This window comes from Pseudorasbora parva, chromosome 18 (assembly GCF_024679245.1).
Source record: "Pseudorasbora parva isolate DD20220531a chromosome 18, ASM2467924v1, whole genome shotgun sequence".
In the NCBI taxonomy this organism is placed as follows: domain Eukaryota; kingdom Metazoa; phylum Chordata; class Actinopteri; order Cypriniformes; family Gobionidae; genus Pseudorasbora; species Pseudorasbora parva.
Window position 1 is genome coordinate 25,610,789 of NC_090189.1, and position 26,437 is coordinate 25,637,225.

At 38.6% G+C, this 26,437-nt stretch overlaps 1 long non-coding RNA gene across 1 annotated transcript in view; it reads right to left on the reverse strand.

The window, feature by feature from the left end:
* Positions 1-2,290: 2,290 nt before the first annotated feature.
* Positions 2,291-26,437, reverse strand: part of LOC137046541 (uncharacterized) — a 47,335-nt gene continuing 23,188 nt past the window's right edge. The window contains exon 3 of the long non-coding RNA XR_010898995.1: positions 2,291-3,026. This is a non-coding gene — a long non-coding RNA (uncharacterized lncRNA). The remainder of the gene's footprint in view (positions 3,027-26,437) is intronic.

Genomic DNA, 26,437 nt, shown 5'->3' on the forward strand with positions numbered 1-26,437 from the left:
TCAAAGCTCTGAATGAGCACTCACACAAATGACTGCATACGCACACACTGTATTATGAACATCCAGACTGATATAATATATGTTATGAATCTTATACGAAATTCAACTTCATCACAGTATAACTGATGTATTGGCTACCCGTTTTCTTTGCCTTATAAATATATCTTGTTAACGAATCAAACAAAAATATATTGAAACTTTACCAGTATCGGTATTCTAGCTTGATATTGAGTACTAAAAGACATCTTATTTGTTTATATTCATACTGATAAAGTTAGATTTTTTATTACATGTGATTCTGACATGATGTCATGCACTCCGCTCGTCTCAGGTAAATTATTATGGAGCTACAAATATGACAAAATTATCTGAATTTGAATTGTATAAATCTAAATTATTATTGACAAGTGTAATCTCACAAAATTGAATATTATGTTGCATTTTACATAGTTTTGAATTTGAATTCTTAAATGTTGAATATAGAACATTTGAAATTTAACACATCAGAAATGTTTTATGTCGAAATTGTTTAGACATGTATTTTCAAACAGCAGATATTTTGTTCTGAATTAATAGACTGGAAATATTCAGTTTTTGAAAATACAGATTCAAGATTTCAGATGAAGAAGAAATTCAGATCATCAAATTGAATATTCTAAAATTCAAACTGCAGAAATTCAGATCTTACAGAAAGTAGGCCAGAGGTCATCATCAGGAAGGAGTAAAGGATGTCAGAAAAGTCAAATGGAGCACCATCGGATCATTTCATTTCCTATTTGTAATGGAATGAAGAGAAGATCAAACGGCCCTTTTATACTTTTTTTGTTTAGTTTAGATAAATGCACGAAAAATGAGATATCGGCTAGATTTCTAATTTTTCGTGCATGGTTTACAAAACACTGATTAGTGAAGAAGATCTCCGCATTTGACATCATCAGTGGTTCTCCAGGGCTGAATCCAAAATTACCCCCTAAACCTTCATTCACTATGCCTTACTTTAGTCCACTAACACAGTTAAATTGAACGAGTGAATGAAAATGAGTGCATGAAGTCGGACAGCCATAGTATGTACATCGGCTGGATAGCTACACTCGTTATTGCGGTGTGGGGTTGAATGAATGCACTCGAACATGTCCATGGTTTTGTACAATGGCTGTCCCCTCAAATAATGCGCTATTTGAGGGTATAGGGGGCGATCTCGGATTCAGCCTAGGTCTGTTCAACAAAATAATAGTCTTATAGCAGTAGTAGGCTACCGCTTCTTAGACTGTACAGTTCAGGTCCTAGATCAGGGAACTTTTCTGTGCATCTTAACGCGTTTCACAGAAAAAAATGTGTATCCGATATATGAAACATTAATCAGCAAACGGCCGGGGCCTGTTTTATTTAATTGTCCGGTAAACCACGCGATAAATTAGAAATCTAGCCGAATAATAGTTTTTAAAATAATATTCATTTTAAAATAATCTAAACTAAACAAAAAAGTATAAAAGGGCCGTTTGATCTTCTCTTCATTCCATTACAAATAGGACATGAAATGATCAGATGGTGCTCCGTTCGACTTTTCTGACATCCGTTACTCTTCCCTGATGATGACCTCTGGCCTACTTTCTGTAAGATCTGAATTTCTGAATTTAGAATATTGAATTTGATGATCTGAATTTCTTCTTCATCTGAAATCAAAAACTGAATATTTCCAGTCTATTCGTTCAGTACAAAATATCTGCTGTTTGAAAATGCATGTCTATATAATTGTGTTCAATTATAAAAGTGTTCAATTTCAAATGTTCTATATTCAACATTTAAAAATTCTAATTCAGAGCTATGTAAAATGCAATATTAAATTTTGTTAGATTACACTTGTCAATAATTCAGATTTATACCATTCAAATTCAGATCATTTTATCATATTTCTAGCTCCATAAATAATGCTTTTCCAGCTGAGCATGTTCATGTATTTTGGGGGCGTGGCTTTGGAAAGAGCCCAGAAGGGAGAAGGGTGAGTGAATGGAAATAATGAGCTGTCTTTAAAACAGTCGTGAGAGGTCTACAGACACTCATTGTTTATACTTTCTTTTTCAGAGTACTTACATTTTAATTATGTATTGATATATAAAAAAAGTTTAAACAAATCTGGGAAAAATTTTTTTTTTTTTTTTTTTTTTTTACCAATTCTTACCTTTAATTTAAGTTATGTTTTAACAATGTTTTTAAATTCAGTCCTGTTTTTTATTATTATCATTATTATTAATACGTGCAAGTGACTAAGTTGTTTAAAAAAGGTTAAACTTTATTTTAAGGTGTCATTGGAGTGGAATTATATATTTAAGTACTGAGTAATATTATTTAACTGTACTTAGTGTAGGGTACAGTTAAATACACAACCCCTCCCCACCTCCCTCGCCGGAGAGCGAGGATATTTTGTAATTTACCAGAATGTATTCATCAGAAATAAAAATGTCATATATGGCTTGAGGGTGAATAAATCATGGGGTAATTTTCATTTTTTTCACCATCCCTTTAAGTAGCTTTTATAAACATTCCTTAGATAAAAACATTACTGGTATGAATCTTGAGACAAAATGTTTTAAGATATGTCTAAAACAACTCAATTGTGCAATTAGAGCTTAAGCCTGGTCTGTGAAACTGAGGGATACTCTTTCCCTCAAATAAACAACATTTAGAGAAATTTAGAGGATAATAAATAAATAAAACTGGCCTACTCATTAAGCAGAGGGGAAAACTGGAATGTTTCATGAGTGCTGACAGCTCTGTATACACTGCACAGTTGTTATGAGCCAGTTTTTCATCAACGGGATGCACTAGATGTGTCCCCTGTCAAGAGCAGCAGATATGGATCAGCTACTAGAGGGACACTTAAATGTTGTGCTTCTATGAGAATCAGGCCAGCAGGACCACACTGTCTTCCCATCGAAACATCTCCCTTCTGAGCTCCAGCAGGATGAAGCCGCTCTACTCATTCCCATGAGATAAACACCAGGCCTGGCTTTCCGCCAGGTGGAAATCTGTATGGAAAACACAATTTCTAATTACTCTGTTTATATTTTCAATGAGCTTTTCAGCTTTGTCCAGCCCATAAATATACTTTCCATTACTGTTGCTAAGGATAGATAAGAATACAGTGCACTGTTTTGGTTCATTTGTTTTAAAGACAGAGCATCCTCACTCACAAACAGACAGTGCCTTCATTGGAACTCTTTGTGATGATTAAATTATTTTTAAAATAAATAAGTGGTTTTAAATTAAATTTCAGAGCCTGGCGTATTAACTTTTGTGTTCCAGCAATGTGGAAAATCAAGTTTGATAAAGTAATGGGCTAAACTAAAACTTAAAAGAACATCATTCTGAATTGGTGTTTTTTATATACACTACACTTCTGTTCAGAGGTTTAGAGATGGTAAGATTTACTCACCAAAACTGCATTCATTTGATCAAATACAGTACCGGTCAAAAGTTTGGAAACATTGCTATTTTTACCGCCCATCAAGGATTTATTTGATAAAAAAGTGTCACTTCAGAAATCATAATATGCTGATGTATCATCAATGTTGCAAACAGTTGTGCTGCTTTTTTAATAACCTCTTATTTTAATTTATTTGAAATAGAAACCTTTTGTAATAATATAAACATATATTGTTTTGATCAATTGAACGCTTTCTTGATGAATAAAAGCACTAATTTATTTCAAAAAATAAATAAATAAAAAGTTGTAGCTTAAATGGATATCAGCATAATTACCAAATTTTGGTCTTTGAGTTTGTTTTTTTAACACAATCCTTGGTTGGAAACACATCTTTAAGTTCATGTTTCTGTTGTAAGCACAGTAAACCAATTAGAGAGACCACACTGAAAACCCTCTGCCCACTGCGTAATCTACATGAACTTCTGAAGCACGACTCACTGTGTTCAGCTCAATTCGACAGATGGAGCCGTTGTGTAACGGGATAGCCATGGCATTTTCTATTCAGGGGCCATTAGAAGAAATCTTCAAAAGAAGATTTTTTAAAATATCACGACCTCTTCCCACAATCCTTTTTATAGTCATGCACTTAAGCTTTCCCCACCATCAAGCATATTTAACAGTAGTGTTTAAAAAAAAAACAATATTACTCCAAATGTTAACAAACAAGGCGAATATCCACTTGAATCTCAACAAGCAGCAAAGTCTCCTGTGTATACATTAGCCTGTATCTGATCTTCTCTGTTAGGACTTTAATTACCTCGCCTGAATATCAGCATTGAGATGCAGGTGTGTGTTATGGGGTTTAGCGCCACCAAAGCTCTTCAACTGTGGAGATTTTTTTTGCCATGAACCTGCGGTGTCATTGTAGCTCACAGCATTCGGGCCAGGAGACTGAATCAGCACTCCCTGCTGCCAACTATTTCCTTCCCACTCGGCCTGATTTACTTTCACAAGCGGTGTAAAAGTCCTAATCGCCGAGGATTCATTTTTATAGCCAGCACTGTATGCCACCCCCATGTTGTTCTGGGTTTGCCTGCTGGCTCACTATCTTTCTGTCAGCATTCACACATGAACAGACTTTTACATAATCGACAGAAGTGTGGAAATATTCATTTTATTTATTAATTTATTTCATGATTCCAATCCAATTATCATATCGAGTAAACCAAATTTTTTTTTGCTGGCTAAAATAGCTTGAACACTGCAAGATCAACAAGTTTAGTTTGAATATAGTAACTTTGTTTAGGCGTGAAAAAAGAAAGGAGAAAGTTCAATGTCAAATCATTAAAATTCACTGTGATAAATAAATCTGAGTGTGAGTAAAAATAAATGGATCTGGAACACAGAGGGAAACAACAACAAAAAACTTTTGAGTCAGAGCTATAATAGACAAAATGGCCGGAACTTTATAATAATAAAAAATAATTAAACTTCATAGAAACAAAGTTGATTGCTTTTTAAATACAGATGTTGTCCTTTTTACAATGTGACCTTGTGTAGCCACTGTACGAGAAACAAAATGATTTGTTGGCACAACATCCGTTGCTTTTAAAGATGAATAGATTAAACTCAAAAATATACAGTATTTATAACATTGCAAGCTCTATTTAAAGGGGGGGGGGGAACACTCAGTTTCAGTCAATCTCATGTCAATCTTGAGTACCTATAGAGTAGTATTGCATCCTTCATATCTCCGAAAAGTCTATAGTTTTATTATATTTGTAAAAGAAATATGGGCTGTACCGAGTCTTTCCGGAAAAAACCGAGTGCCTGGAGGCGTATCGTGTGGGTGGAGCTAAAGAATGACGAATGCGCAAAGCGGTGACGTCCTCAAGCGTGGAGAAACCCTTGCTATCGATCTCAGCTAATAGATATGATCCATTGATCCAGAATCTAATTCGGAGGCTGAAATAGAAACAGCAACAGCAGGACGTCCGTCTCTGTGGTATGTACTGTCAACATTTGTCTTTACTCTCAGTTTATGAGGACATGATTCGGTTTATGGACTATTGTATGAGACTAGACCTTAGAAGTAGCAAGCAAAACGGTTTTGCACGTCAGACTAGTCTAACGTTATACAGAGAACAGTAACCGTTAGCGCATTTGAATGACGAAGCACGCGATCGTGTCGTTTACATACGCAAAGATAAGCAACAGTACAGACATTTGAAGGAGTTTTACTCACCGGCTGCTTCCGAAGCAGGACCGAACCTTTATCGCTGGGACGGCTCCGTCAAAAACACACTTCTTGGAGTGTGGAGATCCACTTTGCGATGCTTTCCAAATCTGCCTTCCCGGAATGCTGTGCTGAAGCGTTGAAGTCACTTAATGTCAAAGTGGAGGAATGAAGTGGAGCGCGGCGCGGACTATAACCGATATTAGGGTGCGTTCACACTTGTCATGTTTGGTTCGATTAAAACGAACCCTGGTGCGGTTGCTCGGTTAGTGCGGTTCATTTGAACATATGTGAACGCTGCCATCCGAACCCTGGTGCGCACCAAACAAGCGGACCGAGACCGCTAAAAAGATGGGTCTCGGTCCGCTTCCAAACGAACTCTGGTGCGGTTCGATTGATATATGAACGCAACACGGACCAAAGACATGTAAACGAACCAAAAACCGGACGTAATGTCACAAGATGCGACGCATAATGCAGCTGATTTGACGACGCGGAAAGATCGGTGTATCCAAAATGAGTAACTTTAACATTAGAGGGCAAACGTGGAGCAACGAGGAAGTTCCTCATCAATATTTGGTCAGACGAGCATGTTTCGAAAATGCTAGAAAAAACACACAAAAAGCATACCTGGCTCTTCTCATCAAAGTTCCTGTGTTGCCCATTATTAGCAGGTGCAGACAACAGCGGCCGTCTCTGTTCTGCACAACGGAGGAAATACTGATGCTGTTTTGAATGTTTTGAACATTTTATGAGCTCTTCATGAGTTCTCAGCGGGTAAAAATAATGCCACATGTACACGCATAAAATGATCGCGTTTAATCAGCAAACAGCGTTGTTTTGAACATTTCATGAGCTCTTCATGAGTTCTCTGGTAAGAAATAATGCCAAATGTGTTACACGCATAAAATGATCGCGTTTAATCCAGCACACAGCGTTGTTTTGAATGTTTTGAACATTTCATGAGCTCTTCATGAGTTCTCTGGTAAAAAATAATACCATGTACACGCATAAAATGCCCGCGCGTGTAATCCGCACACAGCATTGTTTTGAATGTTCGGTAAACGAGCTCCTACGTCATATAAGCCGACCAATCAGGTTGTGAGCGTCTCCCTGTGCCTTTGGTTCGGTAACTTTAGGTTCGCTGTTAAAAATGCCCGTGTGAACGCTAAGCGGACCAGGACTATTATGTTTGTTTTTGTTTTTTGGTCCGGACCAAACGAACCAAACGAACCGAACAAGTGTGACCCTTAGTGTTCACGGACGACTGGATCTGCACCTGAGCGCGCTGTCTGGGTCTGGGACTGGATCACGCGCGCGCGCACCCTACCGGGAGAAGAGCCCGTACGGCCCATACAAGGACCTTCCGTTCTATTAACGTCAAGTAGACCCATACTGGAAAAAAACTCTCCGAAACTTGTGAGAAACCGGAAGGAGTATTTTTAACACAGAAATACTCCATCAAACGTCCAACATTAGTTTTTGAAACTTTGTCTATGTTTAGGATGGGAATCCAAGTCTTTAACAGTGTAAAAAGCTCAGTATGCATGAAACAGCATTTCACCCCCCCTTTAACATGTTGTAGTGAATGCAACACAAAAATTAAATGGTGAACATAAATGCTAAATCTGAACAGATTTCAATCGGATATGCACAAAAATCAGATTTGGACAGAGAGTCTGAAGGAAACCTTACGCAGAGTTCACACTGCATGATTTTAGCCCCGATTTTCACTCGCCGACAGCTTTTGCGATATCGCTGACAAATGGCCAAAGTCATAGGCAGATCGGTGCTTGTTCATGTGAGTGACAATCACGCAGTGTGAATTATCAAAGACGCAATCCGAGAGAATCGCTGACGAGTCGCCGACGCCCGTGAGATATTTGGCATGATAAATATCTAGACCTGTCGGCAATTCAAAATCCTGCTGTGCGAAACGAGTTCTGACTGAATATTGCATCGCTGATGACCTACAGCCAATGAGAGAGCGAGATAAAGGGCAGCGGGAGGTTCTGGGAGGAGTTATAGACAGAATATAGATGTATATTTACAATTATAGAAACAGAGCACAAGCATTTGCTTGACCAACCGCAACAGCAGCACATTGCTAAATTATTTATTCACCTCCAACTCTCTTTGCAGAACACTGTCCTTGCTCCCCATGTCTCCCCAACACTTCCCCCTGCATCCTTTTTTTCTTTTTCTCCTTTTCGCTGCAAATCATAGTGCGCAGACAATTTGGACCGCAAGCTTCTTGCGGGCTATCATTTTTTAATAACAATTCCAGTCTCGGGCAAAACCTCAAGAAAGAGAAAGAGTTGTCTGCGATTCTTCCTATTGTGAAATCATGCAAATCATCCCCCTGTCGCCGATCCATCATGCAGTGTGAACTCAGCATGCAGCAATTGAATTCTACCCCAGATAGTCATGCAGCGTGAAAAGAGCAGTGATCCGACCTGTTTACACATCATGCAGTGTGAACTCGGCATTAGTCTCCTTCGTTTTTCATTAGTTCTATGTGCCTGTTTCTGTTCAGTTGATTAGTCCCCCTTGTATTTAAGCCCTCAGTTTCTATGGACTCTTGTTTCCACCTGCACAGAATTACAAAAAAAAAGGTTATTGGAATCTTATCTCAAGATTTGGACTTTCTTGCAATTGCACATTTAATTGCAAGAAGAAGAAAAAATCAGAATTACGTGTTTCACAATTCTGATTTTTTAAACTCATAACTGTGACTTAAAAACTTGTAATTGTGAGTTTATATCTTGCAATTATGACAAAAAAAGTATTCTTTGTCTTTTAAAATGTTTTATTCTGTGATGGAAGCAAGCTTCCATAAGTGTCCTTTGTTTCGTTGTCCAGTATATGGTAAGCTTGGCCATTTCCTGTGCTTCTTCCCTTCATTTTTTCCCCCAGTGTTTCTATTGAAATTTAAAGAGTCCTTTTGTTATCCTTTGTGATTGTGTGCTTACTACAGTTGCCTGACAATTATTTGTATTTATTTATTTTGTAATATATTGTAATTTTATTTATTAAATTATATTATTTTGCTATCATTTTAAACCCTTTTCCCCTGAGGTCCATAGTTAAATTATTTTTAATAAAAAAAATGTAATGAACATTTACCACCTTCTCTCTGACCTTTAGTATTAAATTACTTTTTCCTTTCTTTTTTTGCTGCTGTGCCCTTTTATGAAACGACTCATTTACATGTGAAATGAGCAACAGCTAAGACACACACAGGGATGCTGTTGTCTAATAGTTTTTAACTGCCCCATACTTCAATAACAGCATCTTTGTAAAGCTTGTATCACATTTGTGATATATTTGTAAAACAATCTGAGTTGAAAAGGAAAATTAGATTTCTCATAAACCCTAAAAACATTTATATGTTGACAGCTGAGTCCTATTGAGTTTCATCAGGCAAACCATTTGAAATGACTGCAGTAACTCTTGGGTTTTACATCAATTGTTATGAATTTATGATGTTATAACTTGTCTATATCTGATGACCTGTTCATGCAGAAATAGATCTGTCTCACTGTCTTCTATTTTGTGTTTTGAAATGTGTTTTGTGTGATTTCAGCTATATTACTGATCTGCCCGCACTGACACTATATAATAATTGAAATTAGCTTAATAACAACACCGTTTTTTCCAGAGCGGCTGTACAGCCGAATCAAGGCCTGTTGCAGTACTTTCCTGTTTAACACTGTGAAGCTGCTTTGAAGCAATTGGCATTGTAAAAAGCATTATATAAATAAAAGAGCCTTGACTTGAAATGTATAAAACTAGTGCATGTTATTAATTCCTTATAATGCTCACAATGTTGAGACAAAATATAATGGTTCTTCAAAACAATATGCAAACACTATTTTAGCAATATCCCTTAAAATTCAACATCTGTCCAATGAAAAGATTAATACATATCAAAATGATGCTTAGAAATCAAAAAAGGAAAGAAAAAAGTGCCGAGTAATTTCTTGAAAGGAACCGTTTAATGTGGAGGACATTTCCAGGTCGGGTTTTAGATTTAAAATATTAGTCTGCAAATGAAGGAGGCCGGCATTGGTGAATTGTACATGGCCAAAAAGAATAAGGAGCTCTTCATTTCATCGACTGAGACCCAAAAAAAGCACTGAGGAAAAACTCTGAACAGATTAATCATTCACAATAAGGCCAAGAATGTGGATTATAAAAATAAATAAGCTTATACTAACATTATATTAAATTAATTTAGATGTTTGAAAGCCTCTGTGTTTCAAGTCTTGCACTGATTCGGGTTCATCTCCTACAGGATCTCTGACACCCTATATCGAGATAAATCAATGCGAGCGGAGATGGAATGTCATCTCCGCTCGTGTGATGAAATGAGTCACGTGTTCCGCTCGGATGGAGACCTCTAACCACTGACTCATGATGAATGACTTTTTGTGAGTCTGGCAGAGTCTTGTTGAGCATACAATGTCTATAAAAACAACTCTGCAATCAGCAACAAATCACTATAAGCCATGAAATGCATACTATAAATTATCCCTGGGTCTGAAGATGGAGCCCACTTTGTAATCACACCGCTCAATGACATCACTGGAATGACCGGTTATTGATTTCCACCATACAGGAGATGTATTTGTTCCATATAAATGGGAGAATTTCTTGTAATAATATTGATCCTGTGGGGATAAATAATAATAAAATCCTGGGTATTACTGTGGTACATATCTTTCTTTTTTTTTTGGATCTTTTTACTGTATGGCCTATACCTTGATAGACTTATACAGACAATCTCACTGTAAACCTTAATGCTCAAAATAATGTATTGTTTTGATTAGAGTAAACTTAAATTAAACCAATTAATTTACTCTAATTCACTAATGAACTTTAATGAGTGTTTAGAACTTTCTTTTTCACTTGAGTTCACGAAACTGACACATTTTGAGTAATCTGAACAGTCTCATTGTTTTGTAATTAAACTTGTCATTTTGATGGCTGGTGTGTTGATAGACAACCCACACACACACCTGCGCAGGGATTTCTAATTCCCAGCATGTTTTGCCAGGACACTCAAAAGGGAGAGTAAATGCTAAAATGAAGTGTGAAGTGATATATAATGTTTTGTGTGTGTGTGTGTGTGTGTGTGTGTGTGTGTGTGTGTGTGTGTGTGTGTGTGTGTGTGTGTAATGTTATTTATTTGATTGATTTAGGTGTCTTTAATATTTTGCTATGCTAATTAAGAAGAGTTTCTTTTTTTCTTTTTAAGGGTTACCATCATGGTGACGTGTAAATGTATAAAATGTTCTATATTGCCATACTCCTTCAGCAATCGTTGTGCTATGCTATCAGAATTAGCCAGTTCAATTTTGCCAAGTTTCCACTACTAAAAATTTCAAGTTTAAGTTGAGATTACATGATAATTAAATGTATGAATTGAGTTTCTTAGTTTCTCAATACATTTTCTCAATTCTTTCTTCAATACATACAGAGCTCTGAAAAGTAACCTTTTCGTTCACATCAGATTAGAATTTCTTATTGATTTAAGCAAACTGCATTTGTTTTTGCACGTGCAAAAGAATAAGTACAAGTGTCTACAATTTGCACAATGACATGGCTTGTTGATTAAAACAGATGAGCTCATTCTCATTGATACTGTCAAACTCTTCACAACTTATAAACATTCTTTCAATGTGAGCCATCACATGCCAAATGATCCATTCAGTGATTCAAATCTGCCAGACATGTTATAAACATAGAACGTTTGTTAAACTGCAACAAACAAACAAAAAAGCACACACACACACACACACACACTTTTTTTTGGTGAAATATGGGGACACTCCATAGGCGGAATGGTTTTTATACTGTACAAAACGTATTTTCTATCCCCTTACACTGCCCCTACCCCTAAACCTACCCATCACAGGAAACATTCTGCATTTTTACTTTCTCAAAAAAACTCATCCTGTATGATTTATAAGCATTTTGAAAAGTGGGGACATGGGGAAATGTCCTCATAAGTCACCCTCTTCTGTAATACCTATGTCATACCCAATGTCATTATACACATTTCCTGATATGTCACAAAAACAAGCAATTTGTATTTATAAAGTACATTTATTTTTGTAGAATTGTGTTGAATAACTGAAAATTGTAAGCTAAAAATGCTTGACATGGAAGAGCAATGGGAAGATCTGTTGATCAAGCAAGCTGTTGTGACTATGAGCTTACAGTTTAGAGAATGTTAAGACTGTTTCGAAAAATGTGCCAAAGCCACTGAGGAAAACTGTAACTTAAAAATTTGGATTTAACTGATTGCCTCAATTTCTTTAGTTTTTCCAACGTATTTGAGTTTACAGTGTCTTTCCTCTTGCATTCTGTTACTTCCCTTCCCAACACCCACCTCTCAAGGGTTTATGTGTTTTTCCCTCAGTAATCCATTTCCTCTGTGTGTGGGGACAAGTCTTTGGCACATGGTCATATCTCCAGCAAGGGCCTGCGGACAGAACCTCTCTCTACTCTCTATAGTCATGGGCTGATAAAGGAGGTGGCTGTAGGAGCCCTGGGCACTCCGACTGTACGACGTCAATGAAGCTATTAGAAGTGTCCTTAGCTGTGCTAATCCATCTAGAAGAGAGTGTTCTCCTACAGTATTCTCCTTTCAAGGTCTCTGGCTTAGACCATCATCTTGGATCAAAACAGAGTGTCTTATGTCATTTCAGACAACCCATTTATTTGGTGATGCTCTTTTGTGTTTTTTCTTCTTTTTAGTGTTATCTCTCAATGGCTTTGTGCAAATCGACAACAGAATGTATCTTTTTTCAACACATCAGAACAGATTTATGGCTAGATTCATAATCTCACAATAACTGTCAAAGAAGGTTTTCCGTAGCAGCTGTGAGCCTGTTATCAGCCTGGTCCAGGTTGTCCATGTGTCCAAGTTCAGCCGCAGCCAGTTATCCATTGAGACATTATGAAACATGCAGGAAGTGATAATTGGCTTCTTGTTATGCAAATTCTAGTCACAATTTCAAACGCCTAATTCTAGGACCCAGAATGCAAAAAGAAATGGCAGCAAAAAAGCCCCCAAAAATGAAGGCTCATGCATTCCACAGATTTAAAAGGCGACGTTTAACTCCATTTTGTATAATCGATTTAACCATGACAGAGATATTTCATTTCAGCATAAAAATCTGTGTTGTATTTACTACCCACCTGACAGAAGACTAGACATTTACTGCCAGGCCAGTGATTCTTAACTGATGGATACTGTTCTGACACAGTCATCAGGAAAAAAACATATTAATATGAATTCATTAAATTTGTGTGTGATGGTGAAATAAAGAGCCCTATTCAACTTAATTAGGAAGGGAAAAATGATTCTCATTTTTTTTTTATTAACTTCAAAAGCAGATTTTCTGACTTTTATTTAAATTCAACTATTAAAGAGATAGTTCACCCAAAAATAAAAATGTGATGTTTATTTGCTTACCCCCAGAGGTCATAAAAGATGTAGGTGTGTTTGTTTCTTTAGTAGAACACAAATTAAGATTTTTAACGCCAACTGTTGCTCTTATAATACATGTCAATGGGGTGCATTTCTATGAGAGTAAAAAACACACAGACATATGAATCCATATTAAACCCTGTGGCTCGTGGGAACACATTGATGTCTTAAGACACGAAACGATCATTTTCTGTGAGAAACCGAACAGTATTTGTTATTTTATTTACCTTACATCAGACAAATCTCCCAATGCCATACTTCCATCGATTTAGGTCAAAATCCTGGCACCATTATATTTACATAGATGCCTCATTCGACCGATCCATGCAGGCTTACTCAACGGAAGTAATGGCGTTGGGAAAACTAGATGAGATTTGTCTGATATATGGTAAAAATAACAACATAAATACTGTTTGGTTTCTCGCAAAAAACGATCGTTTCATGTCTTAAGACATCCATGTGTCCCCATGAGCCGCAGGGTTTAATGTGGATTCGTATGTCTATGTGTTTTTTACTCTTATAGTGGCTCTCATAGAAAAACACCCCAATTGACATGCATTATAAGAGCAACAGTTGGAGTTAAAAATCTTAATTTGTGTTCTACTGAAGAAACATCTTGGATACCCTGGGAGTAAGCAGATAAACATCAAATTTTCATTTTTGGGTGAACTATCCCTTTAAACTTTAATTAATTAAACTATTTTGTCAAATATTTATCTGTCATTTGGTATAAGCAAGGTTCATGAAGCATATAGACATGATCAACATGATGTATGCCAAGAACTGTGTGTTTGAGCAGGTAAAATGTATATACACTCACCTAAAAGATTTTAATGAACACCTGTTCAATTTCTCATTAATGCAATTATCTAATCAACCAATCACATGGCAGTTGCTTCAATGCATTAGGGGTGTGGTCCTGATCAAGACAATCTCCTGAACTCCAAACTGAATGTAGGAATGGGAAAGAAAGGTTATTTAAGCAATTTTAAGCGTGGCATGGTCGTTGGTGCCAGACGGGCCGGTCTGAGTATTTCACAATCTGCTCAGTTACTGGAATTTTCACGCTCAGCAGCCATTTCTAGGGTTTACAAAGAATGGTGAGAAAAGGGAAAAACATCCAGTATGCAGCAGTCCTGTGGGCGAAAATGCCTTGTTGATGCTAAAGGTCAGAGAAGAATGGGCCGACAACACAAAACCTTGAAGCGGATGGGCTACAACAGCAGAAGACCACAACGGGTACCACTCATCTCCACTACAAATAGGAAAAAGAGGCTACAATTTGCATGAGCTCACCGAAATTGGACAGTTGAAGACTGGAATAATGTTGCCTGGGCTAATGAGTCTCGATTTCTGTTGAGACATTCAGATGGTAGAGTCAGAATTTAGCATAAACAGAATGAGAACATGGATCCATCATGCCTTGTTACCACTGTGCAGGCTTCTGGTGGTGGTGGTGGTGTAATGGTGTGGGGCATGTTTTCTTGGCACACTTTAATGGACTGCATTTATATAGCGCTTTCAACAGACCCTATGGCCATCCAAAGCGCTTTACATATCGCCTCACATTCACCCACTCATACACCGACGGCGATGTCAGCCATGTAAGGCACCATCCAGCTCGTCGGGAGCAGCTGGGGTTAGGTGTCTTGCTCATGGACACCTCGACACTTGGTCAGATGGAACCGGGGATCGAACCACCAACCTTCTGGTTTGTAGACAATCTACATGAACCACTGAGCCACTTTAGGCCCCTTAGTGCCAATAGGGAATCGGTTAAATGCCACGGCCTACCTGAGTATTGTTTCTGACCATGTCCATCCCTTTATGACCACCTCTGATGGCTACTTCCAGCAGGATAATGCACCATGTCACAAAGCTCGAATCATTTCAAATTTGTTTCTTGAACCTGACAATGAGTTCACTGTACTAAAATGGCCCCAACAGTCACCAGATCTCAACCCTATAGAGCATCTTTAGGATGTGGTGGAACAGGAGCTTCATGCCCTGGATGTGCATCCCACAAATCTCCATCAACTGCAAGATGCTATCCTATCAATATGGGCCAACATTTCTAAAGAATGCTTTCAGCACCTTGTTGAATCAATGCCACGTAGAATTAAGGCAGTTCTGAAGGTGAAAGGGGGTCAAACACAGTATTAGTAGGGTGTTCCTAATAATCCTTTAGGTGAGTGTATGTTAGAAATAGAAATAGTAAATCTTTACGTGACAAAGTCTCAATGAGTAAATACATTTGGAATTATGAGAAATAAAGTCAAAACTGTAAAAATGTTTTTGTTTTTGTACAATAAACAGTTTTGGTCTGTGCTGAGTCGACACTTGGGACCAGATTTACTTAACGGGGAAAATTAGCGTGAGAGCTCAGTAAAAATTTTTTTTTAAAAACCAACCTCAAATGGTAGTGGAAAGTTATGTATGTGATCAACTGACAATACACAATAGTAAAGGACACACAACACTGTGTCTTTAGTAAACCTTAACAGTATTTTTTAACACCAAATGAGGGTTTGCGCTGGTGCAAGCTGTTAGTAAATCTGGCCCATAAAGTCTGATGTAAAATCTGGGTCCCAAAAGAAAATCCAAAAAAAAAGGACCACTTCCCTTTAGGCTACATCATCCCTCCAGGATATGTATAGTACATTGAATTATGAGGTCATGAGGTCATGTTTGGAGCAAGCAATATATCTCAGGCAGATTTAGATCATACATACTTTTATTTTTGTCACATTCGATTCAATGGCTCAAAACACTCTTTATTTGAGAGTATAGGAAAATATCAACATGATAACATGCTCACAAAGGGTCAAAATTTGTATAAGTCTAAAATAAAAGGTTAGGCACAGTTGTGCAAGTAAGTGAAACTAATGGTGGGGAGGTCAAAATGTTTTGCCGTGTCAGATGTATTTTTGCCCTTAAATGTGTTTCTAAAGCATCTTTTTGACACAAATCAATGGATAAACTACCTCTGCACTGCATGGTGCTGCTCCTCTGGCAAAACACAGTGAGAGCTAATTCCCAGGAACAGCATAATTAATTCGGGAGCATGGCAACATTTAGGAATACACAATGTTCAAGATTAAGGACAAGAACAGCCTGCTAAATTGAGTTCAATGTTTCATTTAGGATTCTGTTTGGTGAAGCATATAAGACACGATTGGACAACAACAGGTTTGCCTCAACCAAAATAATTACACACATTGAGCATACAGAGAATCTGTAGAGGCCTGTTAAATGAGAAAACACAAACTGCTCCGGTTGGTAACGTCTGTGTTAAATATAACCATTAAAAAAACGTGGCAGAGTTTCATTATATCTAATAGCATCAATCTGTGTCGTAAAATATGGACGTCCACGCCTGACATACAAGATGCTGACAAGGCACAGAACACCGTGATCTTTGAACTAAACTCCCACAGATTTATTATCTGATGAACAAAGTGAAAGTATTAAGTGCACTGAGAATTTGTATCAACATTGTCTGCCATGTTTGTAATAATGATAACTTGTAAAAGTCTTGAAAGCATCGGTAAGAATGTGCAAAACACTACAAACCGATCAGTAATGTTTTATGTCATTGTTTTCCAGTAAAACTGTGTTTATGAATATGGAGTTATGCATTATCCACCTTAACATGTGAAGCAGAAGTAAGCTGTTTCCTTATGTGAATGTATGTAAACTGATTCATTAACTGCTACACAAATATTTAAAAAATAAGTTACCTGGTTGCCTTAAAATGTTTAGTTCATGATTAAAAATAAAATAAAAAATTTTTTAGTTAATACAGTGAACATTTTTGAGAATCGACAAACTTTATTCAAATATTATTAAAAGATTTTATAAGCATGTAATTGTGTGTTTTATTTGCGATGACGCAGTTAAACATGCCAAACTGTGCTATTTTCATGCTTTATCAGATTTTGTATGTGCTTCAGAAACAGTTATATTTTGCGTTTCTATTTATTAAACCAATTTCCTTCATTGTAGGGCTGTAACGATATGCGATATGAAATCGAAATCGCAATACGCAGGTCCACAAACCTGTATCGCGATGTGAGAAGGCAGAATCGCGACACACCCCTTCCAACTCCCAGAATTATCCTTCCTGTCCAACTTTTAAGTCAGCAGTATGGCAACATTTCAGCTACCCGGTGGAGAACAAGGATGGCAATCGTGTAGTTGACACACACAATTTGCCGTAAGTGTTTCAAGAAGCTTCCCCAACCGGCTGGCATCCTGGTGTGAGCGTGGCGTTTCTGTTGCGTGTCATCCGCATTTCTCTTTCTTTGCACACCAGAAGCGTGTCTGACGCGGCGCTTCTGTTGGTATTGATGTACAGGAGGCCCTATACTTCATGTTAAATATATATTGCCTATTGGTACCGCAAAGAAAACGTCGGCAGTAGCCTATTGACCATACAGATATATGGTATTGACGGCAAAATAGGCTACAGAATACTGTACAGAATAAAACTGTTTTGTCCCCCCCATATCGAGGTTTGTATCGTACCGTGGGTCAAACATCGTGATACGAACCGAATCGTGGGTTTGGTGTATCGTTACAGCCCTACTTCATTGTATCAACTCAAATTTTTATTTAAAGAACTCAAAATGTTAAGGTCACTAGGTTACTTAATTTTTTTAAAGTTAAACCAACAATATTTTTTTATAGTGTATAGGTAAATAGCTGAAGAATAACAAAATGCAGTTAATGGTCGTTTGTGCTACAACCCAGTGTTTATGATTACGATAATAAATTAAAATAATATTAAAACAAATATCAGATTGTTAGTGGAAGCTTGGAAGCCTCAACACATTCAAGTTACAAATGGCTGCACATGCTATAATGTTAAAAATAAAGGGAATAATGTTAATTTTTCAGCATTTTCTGCATATTTCTTCATAATATAAAAAAATCCATAAATATAAATATTTCTAGGAAATATAAAAACATTTTCTAAAAACAAAAATCATTTTCTCAGATTAGACCATTTTTTTGTGTGGGGTAAGTGAAAATGTTGCAGGCATAATAATCAGAAATATGGCCAGATTTGACAGTAGAAGAATCATTTAAAGAATCATAAATGAATGAATGAGGCATTTATATAGCGCTTTCATATGTACTACTGTACACCCAAAGGGGTCTCTCCTCAACCACCACCAGTGTGCAGCATCCACTTGGCAGCCACAGTACAAAGGCGCCAGTGTGCTCACCACACACCAGCCATAGGTGGAGAGAAGAGAGGGTGACAGAGCCAATTCAGTGGATGAGGATTATTAGGAGGCCATGATTGGTAAGGGCCAACCAAGGGAATTTAGCGAGGACACCGTGGTTACACCCCTACTTTTTACAAGAAGTGCCATGGGATTTTTAATGACCACAGAGATTGGTCTAGAGCTTGTATGCTGCTGGCCACTAACCAACTCTTGTATATACTCATTTGCCATTTGTTCATCTTTACTTTATTATTTTGCTTCATGATAAAGCGATATCAACACTTGCACTGCATGTTCATGCATTTTGGGGGTGGAGCAATAAAGAGAGGGGTGTGCTTGTTTCAACACAATCACATGGTAATGTGTATCAATAGTAAGAGTGTTCAATCTCGTAGAATAGAAATCGCGAGATTAAGAGGCCTGAGCATGAGACTGAACAAACTTTTTAAGATATGAACATAATTAATTAATGTAAATTTAATAAATAATAGAAATAATGGAGATAAAGATGTGCATGCAAAATTGTAATGAAAGAATAACTTCATTCATCTCCTGTCATTCTGAGAAGACTCGTAATGAGCAAGATGCTAATTACTACAGAATATTTTTTCACAGGTGTAAATGCACTTTGTCAGTGTGGACGCTGCTGTTGAAAGGACAACAAAGACAATAGCTAAAGCCTTGAATACCAAAAACGTGAGTGTGTACAGGTGTGGAGTATCCACAAATAAGCAAATGGTGTCTCTCCTTTTTATTATGATAGAATAATAAAAAAGATCTATGTAAAACGAGTCATATATAAGCCCATGCATCTGCTTATGTTACATGAAAGGGAAAAAGAAGCACCATTTGCTTAGCCTTTTTTTGCAAGGCCTGCAGCCTTGTCCAGCACATGTACCAGTGCATGACTTGCGTCAGCTTTTTTTATTGCATTTAGGTGCATTTACAGCCTTCAATAAACCTCCTGTCCTTTCTTCGGAATGTTCCTCTGGAAAAGTCTGATTACCCAGCAGCTGAGTGTGATTCTGGATGGCCAACCTGCAGTCAACTCAGATAAGAGGTGATCTTAAATTGAATCACACGCCAGAGTGTGCCTGCATTTAAACATATTGACTAGGTTGTTTTCTTGGAGGAAAGCAGAAGGTGCATGAAGCATTCAATGTCTACAAGATTAGAAATAAACCTGTTTACTTGCATTAAAGAATTACGACACGCTGCTCTGCGAGTCTGAGTTCAACTTTTCTTGGCCCTACTGGGTTATGCCACTGGAACAATAATTTCAGTACAATAGTTGGACTGACTATGATCGGTTCATCCTGTTATAATACATAAAATGTGATTAATGAATATAACATTTAAATAGGCTGCCTTGTGGTTTTGTGGAGCACTCTCTCGATCTACGGGCAATTACAGAAAATAAAAAGAGAGCTCTTAAATGACTGGGGGTTATGCAAAATAATTACCAGAACCATGAAAAGTGATAATAATAAATGCCTTTGTGGACAGCCATGTGTTTACCCTTCCAGCCATTACAGTTAAACAGCTGTTTAAGTGCCTTTTTGATTTCATATTTTATAGGATTTTTAGATTGCATTGACCTCCAGCCAGGCAAATGGCCAAGCTGGCAGTATCATTTAAAGGAATTGTCTCCCAAGTAAAATTAAAAGAGTAAGCATCACCATTACAGTAATGCCCTAAAAGAGACAACCAACAGAACAAAACTGCCAGGAGCGCAAATAATCCGATTTTGTGAATGAGCATAGCTGATGTCTGTTAAAAACTAGTTGTCTTCATTTGATTTGATTTGTAGAGTCAGAGAGGATTCTATTTTGGTTTCTGTCAGAGAGCATGCAAATCTTTGAATAGTAACCATGCAACAAAACAGGACATCAAAATGCATGTTTGAAATGTTTGAACTGAAAGCAACTTGAACTGACATATCTTAAAATGTCACTGCCATTGTTTTGTCTCAAGATGCACACCAGTAATGTTTTGGTGTTGTTGTTGTACATTTATAAAGGCTACTTAAATGTCCTAATTGAAATAAGGCCTAATCCTGGCTTAATCTAAGCCCTGTCTGTGAAACCGGGCTCTTGTGTAATGGAGATTCAGACTCAAGCGACGGATGCAGCGATGTAAAGTACGCAGCCACTAGACTCTAGAGCAGAGAAGATGCATTTACTGGAGTGACAAATCATGCTTTTCTGTCTGGCAAGCCTGGGTTTGGCGGTTGCCAGGAGAACGGTACTTGCCTGACTGCATTGTGAATAAAGTAAAGTTTGGTTGAGGAGGGATTATGGTGTGGGGTTGTTTTCAGGGATTGGACTTGGCCCCTTTTTTCTAGTGAAAGGAACTCTTAATGCTTCAGCATACATTCATACATTCAGCAAGACGTGCTGTGTGGCACCGATGGTACTGTGTGTGTGTGATGGGTAGGTTTAGGGGCTGTGTGTGTGTGTGTGCGTGTGTGTGTTGGGTAGGTTTAGGGGTAGGGGCAGTGTAGGGGGATAGAATGAAACGGCGTTGATAAACACGCTAAAAAGCGATTATGCGTCTTGATAGCATTGGCGTGTCATATATATGCCATTTCATGAGATCAGTCTGGGAATGGAGAAAAAATATTACCACTTAGCGCCTCCGGTGGATGCTTCACCCAAAAAGTGCAGGTAAACGTACCTGGAGGTACGTAATTTGGGTGTTGCAAAAATGTAGGCAGAGTAACGTATTTCCAATGAGCCTGGGTTGGATAATGATAATACAATTAATGAAAACAGTAGGCCTACTCCAGGTAAAAAAAAAAAAAAAAAAAAGATTAAAAAGGAACAGCCATTGGAGTCTATTTGCCAGCCCGATATGAACGTTATATCCCCCCTTTTCCACATCTTTCCCTTCCTCTTTTTATCGTCTGTCTAATATAGGCCTATATTGAACAACTAAATAAATGCTCACCTAATGAGATGGATGATGTTGCTTTGCAGACGTCAATTTCTGGATGTCAGGTTCAATTGATGACAGCCTCAATCTGAGATCTGATTCAATATTAAGTCTGTTCTGATATTTTGTCTTCAACATGACCAGGGATGAAAACCCAGATTCACAGAGATAAGTTGTTGGAAAAGGCACAAGCCACTTCAGGGCTTTGTCGGACAGCTCGGGGTATTCTGTGGCAACTTTCAGCCAAAAAGCAGGCAGGCATTTCTCAGAAAAGTACATTTTTAAAGCACTGTCACAGGACAGTTCAGCCAGGCTGTCTTGCTATCTGGAGGTGAGGTTTGTCAGGCTGTAGTCACCCAGGGTGGCAAACGGATTTCTTATCCAATTCTCTGTTGTGTCGGGGGTTGGGAAATAAATCTGTATCTGAGTTTTCAGCAGGTGCAGGTGCTGTCTGATATCATCTTGCAAAGCACTTGAAAGGTGCGTGTCTGAGCTGTCTAAAAAAATAAATCTGAAAGATTTGGAAATGAGTCATAGTTTACCTCCTCCACGCGCTTTGCCCACATCCCCATCTTCTTAATTGCGGCTTCAACTTTGTCTTGCGTATGAAAAAGAGTAACCGACTTCCCCTGTAGGCTCCTATTTAGTCTATTCAAGTGCTCAAAAATGTCAGACAGATATGCCAACTTGCAAAGCCAGTCTGCATCACTGAATCGACCAGAAAGATCGAACTTTGTGTCAAGAAGAAACAGTCTCACCTCATCTCGCAACTCATAAAGCCATGCAAGCACCTTCCCTCTTGACAGCCACCGGACCTTGGTATGCAGTGGCAATTGTCGGTGCTCACTGCCCATCTCATCACATAAAACTAAAAAATAATCTAGAATTGCCTTAATAAAATTGACAGTTTTTACTGCTTCATCCAGAACAGTTTTGAGATCAGGTGGCATTCTTTTGGCCTAAGAGCCTCTCTGTGGATGCAGCAGTGGATAGATTTTGCTTGCGGAGCAACTGCTTGCACACATTTAACAAGGCCACTGTGCTGGCCTACCATGGCTGCTGCCCCGTCTGTGCTTATTCCCACACATCTTGTTCCGTTCAACATGTCAAAAAGTGCCTCTGCGGTTGTGCGTGTCTGCAAAGGTTTACAAAAGAGAAATTCCTCCTCTGATTTCTTGTATTCATATCTTACGTAGGCGAGCAGGTTGGCAAGGTTCGCTATGTCCGTGGATTCTTCCAGCTGAAGAGCAAAAGATCGACTGGCTTTGATCTGCGATATTAGCTGGTCGTTCACATTGCTGGCCATCTCTTCGATTCTGCGCTGCACAGTGTTGTCTGATAATGGAATCAAGTCCATTTGCTTTCGTGCTTTTTCACCCAGCATGATAGACACAGTCTCTTTAAATGCTGGTAGCACCACCTCCTCCCCGAGTGTATGTGGCATACCTTTTTTTACTATGATTTGGGACACCCGGTACGAGACTTCTACGGTTTTAGCAGTAGCGCCACCTGCAGATGTCGATTCTATTACTTTTTTGCTTGGGCGGTATTCCTGGAGCTTGCGTTTGAAAAACTCAACTGGCTTGGACTTAAATTCCACATGCCTGGTTTCCAAATGCTGGTGAAGATTTGATGGTTTCATGCTCTCGTAAGCCAGTGACTCGTAGTAACAAATGCAAACGGACAACGGCTCGTCTTTGGGGCCGGTGTAGCTGAAACCTAATGCTAAATAGCTTTCACAGTATTTTCTCTTCACCCTCCTTTTCTTTGTTTTTTTTAATGATGAATCTGGCTCATAGATGCATCCGAATCGCTGTCAATCTCTTCATTTTTTTGTAACTTCTGCCTGTCTCTTTTCTCTTCAGAGAACCCGTTGCTATCCACCGATCCATAACGGCACTGAACTTGAACGTCACGGCCGAGCGCCACTAGCCTATTTTAGTAATCGCACAATAACTTGACAATTTAATTCAAATGTTATATCAATATAGGCCAACATATTCTTTTTACTTTTTATTGGAATTTCCTGGTAAAATGAAGATAAAAAAATATTTTATTTTGCCTTTCCACGGACCACCTGCAGTACCCTCACAGACCACTAGTGGTCCGTGGACCACAGGTTGAGAAATGACTGGTGTAGGAGATGCAGAGGGAATGAAGGATACCAGTGGAGACAGGGCAGAGGAACTGGCTGAGAGTGGAGGTGGGAGAAGGAGGTTGGGAAGGGATTCAGAAGAGATGGGACGCTGGAGATACAGGGACATTACCTTCCCCAAACCAGTCAATAAGGTCCTCATCAAAAATTATGAGGACCTTATTATCTCAGTGGTCTAAGGTGATGAAACTCCCCGTTCTTATTCTTGGTACGGGCTCGTCTCTCATGGGTGTCCAGTCTCTGTCTGCAATGGCCTCAAGCAGCTCTATTATTCTGGATGCAGTAAGTGGATGGTTGGTCTCTGGTGGTGGTTTGTTTGGAGGGGGAATGGTGATGATGTCATCCTCAGCAGAGCCATTGGCGTAGGCTGATTTGCAGTTCACCAACAGCCATTTGACGAACTCTGCTAATGATCCTCGAGGGACCACACTGGGCAGACGTGCCTTTGTTTCTGCATTCAGGCTTGCATGTAAGAATATGCACAGCGAGTGGTCCGGGAAGTTAGTGAGGCACGCCAGGTCTAGATATCTACTGGTGTGGGTCTCGAGGCTTTTCTGCTCCTGCTCCAGGCAAAGTAGTAGTACAGCAGGTCCATGCTGACTAGTATTAGTTTGTCCCTCTGTTACAGTTTGGTGAGGTAATGAAAGAGCACAATGAAGAGGAATAGCACACAATAAAAAAAATTTAATCATAAACTTGGGTTAGAATATAGAAATACACAACCAAACTCTAATATTAATGAGGACAAACAGAGAATTACTGTGAACTCAGGGTTTAAATGGACTGGGCAAACAAAGGAACTAATGAGGTGATTAAGCAAAACAGGTGGAACAGAATGACTAATCAGTTAACCCAGGGATGGGTAGAACCCAAAGCATAATGGGAAACGTAGTGAAAACGTAGTGAAAGACATCATAGAGCATACATGTAACAACATCCAAGATATTTAATTGTTTTTCTGTAAAAGAAAAAAAACCCTGAAAGAAATTCAAGTCTTAAAGGTGCCATGAACTAGCTTTATTATTTTTACTGTTTATATGTTTACTGTTTTATACTGTTGTCTGAGGTCAACCAATGATGTTCATGTGGTTTTTACATTCAAAAACATCATAACTAATAAGTAATAGGCTATTTTCTACACTGGTTTTGAGGCTCTCTCCAAAATGCTGGGTTTTGATGGCTGTGACGCACTGGAGACTTGTACGTTAACGCCCACGGCTAGGATTGGATACGATTTGCATATTTAATGAGCTTAAGCTCCGTCATATCTATGTCCCTGTCAGTTCAGGGAGAGGAGAGATTGAGAGAGAAGCGTCAACCACAATGATTCTCTCGACCACAGGGCTCGTAAAAGTCTTTATCAAACAAACAAAATGATTTATTTCTCATCGACCCGCGATTGATTGGACTATTATTTTTATATTACACAAAGCCCACAAGATCGGATGATATAAGCGCGAACCGCACACACACACACACGTTCTGCGCGCATGCACCGCCCTTCAGATGTCAACGAGAGAGAGAGAGAGAGAGAGAGAGAGAGAGAGAGAGAGAGAGAGAGAGAGAGAGAGAGAGAGAGAGAGAGAGAGAGAGAGAGAGAGAGAGAGAGAATAGCAGAACAAAAACGGAATTCATCTAAGGGTAATCTAGCAGTCGGAAAGCGTTCCTCCCATAGGGGCTGCCATTGCTAACCAAGCCATCACCTGCTGTTAGCATCCCATTGACTCCCATTCATTTTTGAGTCACTTTGACAGTGAATAACTTTACATCTGAGGCTTTTAAAGACTCCATTTGTCCATTGTTTATTTCTAAAGAAACACGACAATGCATAAAAGGCTCCATTACCTTGTATCTTACACTATCGCCCCGCAGAAGCTGTTTTTGTAAAAATAGGCTAACGGTTGCGTTATAACCAACGTGACTCTGTCGCACAGTTGAGAAATTACCGTATAGACCTGAGGAGACGCTCACAGGCAATCTTTTACTGTCTATGAGACAGTCGGGGGGACCCGGAGACAAAAAGTCTGAAAAAGTCAAGGGAGAAGAATAGGGAGAAGCCCATAGTGAGCCAAAAGCAACGGGAGAAAATATTTAAACAACGTGATTCAGCTTTCACTTTCCACAACTACTAGAAGACCTACAGCTGTCAGACAGGAGGCTCACGTCACATCTACGTCCTCAAGCTCAGTCTAAACTTGCGCAGTTCGCTCAGCCATCAGGAAGTGAGTGCCCCTTACTGACCTCACTTTCTGCCATTGAAGTCAATAGGATAGCTTTGTCCATTTCTTTTACTGTCTATGAATTCATCGGCCTGCCGAGCTTTGCGAGCCCTGGCCCATTATACGTGTCTGATTTCAGCATACTAGGTAAGCTCTGTTAGACAGGTACACACATAAGCAAAAAGATCTATAACAATGCAACACTATTACATATAAAAACATGTGCTTCACCATTCCTGTCGGATCCAAATCCAGCATCGACCGGAGATTTGTTTACAAACGATTCCGCAGTGAAACGAAGCGAGCACACAAACAGTCTTCCCCACGTGAGCTGGAACTCTGATCGCAGGGAGTAAGATTCAACACTTCTCTTTGTGAGTAAAGCACAGATGTATGGAGGCAATAATCCTAACAGAGCCTTGTAAATAAAAGTGTACCAATGGGCAAGTCTTCTAGTGGCCAGAGAAGGCCATTGCACACGTGTGTATAAATCACAGTAATGCATCATGGCTCTACAGTTAGTAATGAATCTCAGAGCAGCATGATAAACCGAATCCACCATTTGAAGACATGAAAATGAAGCATTCATATAAAAAAGATCACCATAATCTAGCACAGATAAAAAAGTAGCCAAGACACAGAGGTAGTTATATACAATTCTATGATTCCCTTCAAGAGTGGACACTACTGGGACAGTTTGAGGCACCTTCTTAGAGTTTGTAAAGAACATTAGT